This window comes from Mixophyes fleayi, chromosome 8 (genome assembly GCF_038048845.1).
Source record: "Mixophyes fleayi isolate aMixFle1 chromosome 8, aMixFle1.hap1, whole genome shotgun sequence".
Lineage (NCBI taxonomy): Eukaryota > Metazoa > Chordata > Amphibia > Anura > Limnodynastidae > Mixophyes > Mixophyes fleayi.
This window is the reverse complement of record NC_134409.1, coordinates 95,484,604-95,494,201: the sequence shown is the minus strand read 5'-3', so window position 1 is coordinate 95,494,201 and position 9,598 is coordinate 95,484,604. Positions and strand designations below refer to the sequence as shown.

The following is a 9,598-nucleotide window of genomic DNA, read 5'->3' as shown; positions in this document are numbered from 1 at the left end:
TCTGAAAGTGAAGGTTATAAAGACAAAGAAGCTGAGGGAGGAAGACACAGACTATGTGAGAGGCTAGAAACAGAGCTGAAGCAGAGAGAGACAGCAGAAAAGCAATAAGAGAGATATTGTGTAGAGAGAAAGAACAGAAATCTGAAGTTGCCATTTAGAACATGGTGGTAAACAGCAGCCATGGAAGAATAGTTCAAACAAGGAGTATTGGAACAGAGGAATCCCAGATGAGCATCGCTGGTTATATTACTTATTTGCTGGTGGACTGAGTTACTACTCTTAGTGTGAAGAGTTTAGAAATAGTATGGGGAGTCGTGAAGATGTGGATTTGTGTTATGCCCTTTTGCTATTGCTGGTCTGAGATAGCTATTACAAGGGCAATAGAGATTAGGGAAAGAGGGTGGTTAGATTTGAGAGGCTAAATTTGACCTGCTTTAAGTGATAATTGTTGAATTAACAAATATCTACTGCTGTTTGTAGGACTACAGGAAAAATAAAGTTGCTAAACAGTGAAAAATTAGCTTGTTACCCAACATTTTGTGGGAATACAATTCAGCCCATGAGGAACAGACATTTTGAGAAAACAGAGAAAGTTGTGTTTTTTTTTATATGGAAATCTGTAGCTGCATTTATTCAAGTGTCAAGTGATTTATCCTGTTACCTGCTGTGTGTGATTACACATAATTTATTCAAGTGACTGTGTTTGAAATAAAGTTGCTCATCTGCATAAAGTGAGAGTTTTCCACTGTGCTGTTGTTTCTAGGGAAGAGTGACAAATGGATGACCAGGGATGCAAGGCTTCTCTATTCAAAGGCACCTGTGTAAATTACTGTGTCCAACTCAAGAAGTATTTACCTATTTTAGGCATATGCATAGACTGTAAAAGATCACAGGTCAACAGTACGCACTAGGGATGTTCACTGACCTGTGTTTTGGTTTTAGATCTGTATTAACTTCGTGTTTTGGCTTTGGATCTGTAGTTTTTTGCAAAAATTGCTAAAATATGCTAAAATCACATAATTTGGCTCTTTTTTTTGATCCTACATTATTGATAACCTCAGTAACATTAATTTCCAGTCATTTTCAGTCAATTTTGACCACCTCACAGGTCACAATATTATTTTCATCCAGTTTTGGCCAAAGACTGCAGCGAGCTGGCTGGTTACTAAGCGACAGATCAACAGCACAAACACACGGCAGTTTATAGCACATAGCAGTGGCAGAAAAGAAAAGAAAAGTGGCAGAACAGAAAAGTGGCGCAAGATTGAATTATTCTTGGACCCTCCCACATACCCTTATGTTGGATTGACACAATATGATTGATGGGCAGCAGACTAGAACAAGGTTATAAAGTTGACAATATAGTGACATTGACAATATTATTAGGATAACAATTGAAATGTTGACAGTATTTATTAGGTTGACATTTCAAATGTAGACAGTATTATCCCTAACTCTAACCCTGTCCCTATCCCTAGACCTGTCCTTAACCATATCCCTGGCCCTATAATAATAGTGTTCACATTTAAAAAGACTACCTAATTATACTGGTCACCTTGTGAATTGGCAACCTAATAATATTATTATTGACACCTGAATTATCGACTGTTACACAAGCTGATAGAGCAAGGCCAAAATGTCAAACAGTGTAAGATGGAATCGTCCTTGGGCACACCCATGTTTTTAAAACGACGTGCAGTTTAACAAACCAAGCACTTTAGGCAGCTAAGCTAACAGCGCTGTCAATGAACTCTACAGTGGTAAGATATTGTTGTCATCACCCTCATTAGTGTGTACATCATCCTCGCACAATATTAATTCATCGCCACTGGAATCCAGCATTACAGAAGTCTCTGTACTTTTATGTAATTGCCGTTAAAAAGGCCTTCCTGTGGAATTTGTAGTTTATTTTGATGAACATCATCTTTTCCACATTTTTAGGAAGTAGCCTCCTATGTCAATCGCTGTCAAGGTTCCCGGCTGTGATGAAAACTCTTTCTGAGTACACATTGGAGGATGGGAAGTTTAGGTATTGCAAAGCGAATTTGTACATGTGTCTCCAAATTGCCTTTTTTTCCTCCCAGTATGTAATGGGACTGCCTGATGTGTATTTGTATGCTGTCATTAAAATAATCCTCCACCGTTCTTTGGTGTAACGGTTGGCTTACAGGAAATTGATCCCTAGGCTCTGCTGAACATGGCTAAGCCCACCCACGGCCGCTGAGTCTAACAGACAGGTGGTTTTCACCAGGAACCCCCGCAAGGAGGTATGGCCTTAGCTGCACCAAGTCTGCAGGTCGCGGTCCTGTGAGTGAGTGTACAACAGAACAATGTGGGGGAGCCAGGTGAATTGGATGGAGACGGAGTCCACAGATGAGTGGTATAAATACAGGCACAACAATAATATGGCTGATGGTCAGCAGCCAATGAGTCACTAGGAGAATAGGTGCTCAGTGGTATACAACGAGAGGACAGAGGCTGCAACTATGAAGTACTCTGGAGATGGTAATGGAAGTACTGGAGCAGCAATAGTTCAACACAGCCAGATGCTGAAGGCTGACTGGAGTGGTGGAGGTAACTCGTAACAGCTGATGAGTCACAGATGTAGTAGCGGCTCTGAGTGGTAGTGATGAGAGAACTGGAGCTGTCACAATAGAGTACACTGGAGATGGTAATAGAAGTACTGGAACAGCAATAGTTCAACACGGCTGCAGACTGAGAGCAGACTGGTGTAAAGGAGGTAACCCGTGGTAACAGCTGATGAGTCACAGATGTAGTAGCGGCTCTGAGTGGTAGTGATGAGAGAACTGAAGCTGTCACCATGATGTACACTGGAGATGGTAATAGAGGTACTGGAGCAGCGATAGTTCAACACGGCCAGAGACTGAGAGCAGGCTGGAGTAGCGGAGGTAACTTGTGATAGCAGCTGAGGAGTCACAGGTGTAATAGCGGCTCTGAGTGGTAGCGATGAGAGAACCGGAGCTGTCACGATGAAGTACACTGGAGATGGTAAGAGAGGTACTGGAACAGCGATGGTTTAGCACAGACCACGAACTGAGAGCAGACTGGAACACAGGCAAATCACAAGGAGAACAGGATCCAGAACCACAGGCTGCAGGGAGTCTGCTTGAAGAACAGGCATAAGACAGGTGAATCCAGGAGGTTTAAATAGTGCTCCAGAAGTGCTTAGCCAATGAAAAAGAGGGAGGAAGTCCTGAAGTGCAAAAGACTTGCACCTGCACAGATCTGAATATAGCTGAATGAATGAACTGGATAATGTTTGATGCTGGGACATGGCAGTTTCCAGATGAATGGACTGCAGGCAACGAGACAGGTACTATCTGTGGAACTGGAATGTTACAGTACCCCCCCCCCCTTTAAAAGTGGCCACTGGACGCTTAGACAAAGTCTTCCGTGGAAACTGAGCATGGAATCTTCGGAGCAAAGCTGGAGCATGGATGTCAGAAGCGTTGACCCAAGAGCGTTCTTCTGGACCAAAGCCCTTCCAATCTACCAGATACTTGGTGGTTCCTCTGGAGATCTTGGATCACGAATGGTATCCTCAACAGCCGGAACATGGGTGGGTGGGAGAGGAGAAAATTTGGGACACAGAGGACGATGCCCAGTAACCGTAAAGACTGGTGAAGATGCAGAAGACTCATGGAAGAGATTGTTATGTGCAAACACGGCCCATGGCAGGAGGTCAACCCAATTGTCCTGTGAAGCGGGAGAGAATAACCTGATGAATGTCTCCAGATCCTGATTCACCCTTTCAGTTTGGCCGCTGGATTGTGGGCGATAGGCCGAGGAAAAGCTGAGTTGTATACCGAGGGATTTACAGAGGGCACGCCAGAACTTAAAGGTGAATTGAACCCCTCTGTCAGATACAATTTCCATGGGACAACCGTGCAGACGAAAGATTTCTTTTAGGAAGTGTTAAGCGAGGACTGATGAAGACGGCAGACCTGTGAGAGGAACAAAGTGGGCCATCTTAGAGAAGCGGTCCACAATGACCCAGATGGTATTGTATCCTTTACTGTGTGGAGGGTCAGTAACGAAGTCCATACTGATATACTGGACTTTTGTGTTGGGCACTTACGTTACAAGCAGCTACAAAATCTTTGATGCCTGATCGAATAGTAGGCTACCTATAGGAGCGGGATATCAACTCATAAGTCTTGAGAAACCCCGCGTGTCCGGAGAATTTGGAGGCATGACACCGGCAGAGTAATTTTTTTTCGAAGAGAAGCAGGGACAAATGTTTTCCCAGGAGGAAGAGAATTGGTCATAGTGAGTCCTACCAAACATTTAGGATCCAAGATGGGACGACTAAGAGGTAGATCAGAGTTCAGGTCAGAGTTGAAGCCCTTGGAAAGTGCATCTGCTCTCTTGTTAAGAGGACCTTGTTAGGAGGACCTTGTTAGGAGGATACTTCTGGGCGAGTACTGCTCCTACTCCAATAGCAGGAGCGTCCACTGCTAGAAAAAATGGTTGCGAAAGATTGGGTTGTCTGAGGATGGGTGCAGAAGAGTAAGCCCGTTTCAGAAATGTGAATGCCTCCAAGGCTTCCTCCGTGCAATCCTTGGTATTGGCCCCTTTTTTCGTGAGGGCTGTGATGGGAGCAACAATGGTGGAATCCCCCTGGATAAATTGTCTGTAGTAGTTTGAGAACCCTAAGAAGCGTTGCACCACTTTGAGGGTGGCAGGATGTGGCCAATCCAAGATTGCTCAAACTTTCTCAGGGTCCATCTGTAGCCCAGAACCAGGGATGATATACTCTAGAAATGGCATGGAGGAAGCTTCAAAGGAGCACTTCCCTAACTTACAATACAGTTGGTTCTTCCAGAGCCTAGACAGAACCTCAATGACATGTTGATCTGAATGAACATCCTGGGAGAAGATGAGGATGTCGTCCAGGTAGATGACCACAGATGAATAGAGCAGGTCTCTAAAGATCTCGTTAATGAAACTTTGGAAGACAGCTGGAGCATTACAAAGTCCGAAGGGCATAACTAAGTACTCGTAATGACCGTCATGGGTATTAAATGCTGTCTTCCATTCATCTCCGGAGCGTATGCGGATCAGGTTGCAGGCCCCTCGTAAGTCTAGTTTTGAGAAGACTTTGACCCCCTTGATGCGGTCAAACAACTCGGTGATGAGAGGTATAGGATACCGATTTTTTACCGTGACCGCATTGAGACCTTGGTAATCAATACAGGGGCGGAGAGACCCATCCTTTTTTTTGACAAAAAAGAAGCCCGCTCCGGCTGGAGAGACAGACAGCCTGATTAAGCCCCTCTGTAGATTTTCTTTGACATATACTGACATGGCCGAGGTTTCAGGCTGGGAAAGTGGAAAGACTCTTCCTCTGGGAGGATCCTTCCCCGGGAGCAATTTTATCGGACAATCCCAAGGGCGGTGGGGGGGGGCAAAAGCTCAGCTTGGACCTTATCGAATACATCCGCAAGGTCTTGATACTGAGGAGGTAATCCTGGGAGAAACGTTTTGGTAGCGGAAGATAGAATCTTAACTGGCTTGACTTGAGCTAGGCAGTTGGACCGACAATGAGATCCCCAGGCCAGAATTTCAGAGGTATTCCAATCCAAGCTAAGAGAATATATATACGAAGCCAGGGCAGACCTAAGATAATGGGAGTGGTAGAGTGCGGCAAAACAAAGAATGAGATTGTTTCGGAATGCAGAACCCCAATACGGAGAGTAAGTGGTTTAGATTGGTAGCGAACCATACTTCCCGGGAGTTGGGACCCATCAATGGCAGTGATGGTAACAGGTGCCTCTAAGGGTAACACAGGAATAGAACACTGAGATACTAGAGAACAGGAAATAAAATTCCCTGCAGCACCTGAATCCACTAGTGCTTGAGAGAATTCTTCAGAGGAACCCCATAATACGGAAACTGTGAGAAAACAAGCGGAGGATGGGAAGGATTTACATGTCCCCAGTCTGACCTCCCCGGAGTAGACTAGGGCCTGGCATTTCCCGACCTCTTTAGGCACAGGAGTTCAGAAAGTGGCCCGGCTCGCCACAATAAATACATAACTTGTTAAGACGTCTCCTATCCCTCTCTTTGGATGTTAAGCGGGTCCTCCCGATCTGCATAGGCTCTTCAGGAGTAGGAGAGCGGATTTGAAGGATGAGCAGTTAGGATGTTCTTTCTCCACTGACCTTTTGCAGATGCGAAGGTCCACTTTATTACAAAGAGAGATTATCGCATCCAGAGTGGTAGGAAGTTCTTGGGGTGCCAGTACGTCCTTAATTTTGTCCGATAGCCCTTGCCAGAATGCTGCTACCAAGGCGTCATTATTCCAGCACAGTTCTGAGGAAATTGTACGAAATTCAATGACATACTGGGCAACTGTGTTAGCACCTTGACGAAGCCTGAGAATGCTGGCAGAGGCTGAAGAAACTCGTCCGGGCTCGTCAAAGATCTGCCGGAAAGTAGCCAAGAAGACTAAGGGCCTGAGTCATCAAGGGACGTATGTCCCTTTTCAGCGCGTAGCGAACGCCAAAGTTTAGTGCGCATGCTCGGTTCCCGGGTCAGTTTACTTTCGCGAACGCAAAAACTGTACGGCCTCGATCGCAAAACCCATTTGCGACGAGCTACGAGTTCTGGGCGGGAACAGGGAGGTTGAGGGGCGTGGTGACGTAGTCAATTTCTCATAGGGGTGTTCCCGTCTAACTACGTCCAAGTCATAGTGGTGCGTACGCAGGTGATCGCGTTTGTGGTGGTCGTACGCTGTGCGCCTGCCAAGGGTCTAGTTTATCTTTCAGATCTAAACCACGAGCACACACAACTTATCCGAAGGAACGCCCATTTGATCAGGACGCATGCAGACCCTCACCTGCATACTCTCTGCTAATTAACCACTGCTCTAAAGCTCGGCGTAGATGATGTGCCCTGTTCACTGCTGATTCATTTACTGGTATGTTTGCATGATATATTTTAAGATATTACTATGGTTTCTTTAGTTGATTTGTTTTAACATTTTATTGTTTGAATTGTCTTGGACTTTTTTGTTATTTTGGGTGTTATACTTTGTTTCAGATAATAGTTACAGATAATAGTTTGCTTGTATTGGGCTGTGTAGTACTTTGTAGAATATTTTTAACCTTTGTTTACCTTTTTTTACCTTTTTTAGTTTCCCATTGACAATTGTTTGCAAGTGACCAGGATAATCCTGCTCCATTTTGAGGTAAGTAACATGGGTCTAGGTCTGCAACCTGACAAAGCATAGAAGCAGATGGAATAATTGTATTTTTTATCTTTTTTAGTTTCCCATTGACAATTGTTTGCAAGTGACCAGGATAATCCTGCTCCATTTTGAGGTAAGTAACATGGGTCTAGGTCTGCAACCTGACATAGCATAGAAGCAGATGGAATAACTTCTTATTCACCCTCTGACAATTTTTGTTTTGTTTTTTTAGCCACATTATGAGTTTGGCCATCCCACTTGTTGGTGTAAGTATATTGTCAATGTTTCCTGTGCAAATAGGAGTGACATTTTCCAAACTATGAGTTAATTGTATTTTTTTCACATCCTTCTCTTTTCAAATATAGCGTTTCTTAGAAATGGCCGAGGCACATGTAGCAGCACAGGAGGGCAACCAGCATCGCCGCCCCCAAAATCAGCAAGTAACCCATCGTCGCCGACCAAGGGAGCGTGTGTTCAGGCCACGTGTCAGCCTCTTTGGCATGTATGATGCTGAGGTGGTGCGGCGTTATCGGCTCCCGCCTCGTGTAATCCTGGACACCCTGCGCATAGTGCAGATTGACCTGGAGCCCAAGCGCAACAGCCCAACAGCAATACCGCCATTGACTAAACGGTTGGCGGTATTGCACTTTTTGCGCGACAGTGAGTCGCTTCAGGGATGTCCCAGAAGTCCTTCAGTCGTGTGCTAAAGGTTGTTCTGAGGGGGGCTGTGTCGTGTCTAAGGCAATTCATACATCTGCCACTCGATGAGGAGTCCCTGGTGCCGATAAAACGGCAGTTTTCCCACATAGCCGGTTTCCCGCATGTCATAGGGGCAGTCGATGGGACTCATGTAGCCTTGGTCCCCTCCGATGGGAATGCTGCTAATTTTTTAAATCGCAAGCATTTCCATTCTATAAATGTCCAAGCTATATGTGACGCCTCTCTCCAGATTCGTAACCTGGTAGCTATGTGGCCAGGAAGTACACATGACTCCTTTGCCTTCCGGCAATCAGGGATGTGGGAAAGATTGCAACTGAGGCAAGGTGGTGCAAGGCCGAATGGTGATGCGTGGCTATTAGGTATTTTTATTATTTAACAAACATGTCATGTATGTAGTAGTTTAAAGTGGAAATAGTAATGTCTTAAGTTTGGTAGCTAAGTAGATATATTACAAAGGCACATTGCAATATCATTCAAAAGTACATTTAATTGTGATGTTTACCTTAAAATCCAACATGGATAGCTGCCCATATAAAAAGTTGTTCAAAAACTTAAACCTTGGTTACAAATACATTGAATATGTTATGTGTCTGATTGCTTCTTTTGCCATTATTTCTCATCCATGTTGCCTGTCTTGTTGGCATAGATATAGTTATTTGTGTCTACAATTATGACACTCGCTCATATTTTTAAACTTTTTCATTCTTGTCACCCCTTGTAGGAGATAACGCATACCCTTTTCGCCCTTGGCTCCTCACTCCTCTATTAAACCCATGTACGGAGCAGGAGATGGCATACAACTCCGCACATACAGCCACTAGATCGGTTGTGGAGCGGGCATTTGGTCTTTTAAAGGCCAGATTCCGGTGCCTAGATCGGTCTGGTGGTGCTCTAATGTATGCTCCATCCACTGTGTGTGATATCATAGCTCTGTGCGTGGTGTTCCATAACATCGCCATTAGGAGTGGGGTTCCTTGGGTGGAGGAGGCCGAGGTTGCTGTCCATGAGGTGTTAGATGCTGACCCCAGCCCTCCAGAATCAGTTGATGCTGTGTCTTTTCAAGCAATATGTCCTGGACACCTACTTCTCTTGTAAGTGTTTTTGTAATGTTTTTTAAAAATACAACATGCATAGCTAATAGGTTTATAATTATACAATTTATTTACACAATAGCAAAAACACATCAAACAAACAATTATTTTTTTACGGGCCCTCTTTGCTGGTATAATGGTTGCATCACATCGAGGATGAGTCTGGCTTCTGGTAACCCGTGACTTAGAAGGCAACAGTGGTGAGGAAGCAGAGGCCAGTGGAGCAGCAGTGAGTGACTGTGCAGCAGCCGACGATTGTGTGGCACGGGGTGCACATGGGGCAGAGATGGCAGATATGGCAGATGGGGCAGAGATGGCAGATGGGGCAGATGGGGCAGATGTGGCAGATGTGGCAGATGGGGCAGATATGGCAGATGGGGCAGATATGGCAGATGGGGCAGAGATGGCAGATGGGGCAGATATGGCAGATGGGGCAGATGGTGGTAAATAATAGTTGTATTTGTCGCTCACCGGACTGTGAGTGCCATTTCCCGTGTGTTCAGGAACCGTGGCCGTCCGCCATCCTGAGGGTCTGCGCATGTGCAGCCCTTATCAAACCTTCAGTACCTGTTGC

At 45.1% G+C, this 9,598-nt stretch overlaps 1 long non-coding RNA gene across 1 annotated transcript; it reads left to right on the top strand.

The window, feature by feature from the left end:
- Positions 1–7,285: 7,285 nt before the first annotated feature.
- On the top strand, positions 7,286–8,975 carry LOC142100133 (uncharacterized). The gene is made up of 3 exons (XR_012678727.1): positions 7,286–7,346; positions 7,446–7,479; positions 8,655–8,975. It is a non-coding gene; the product is annotated as an uncharacterized LOC142100133 (long non-coding RNA).
- The last annotated feature ends 623 nt before the right edge of the window (positions 8,976–9,598 follow it).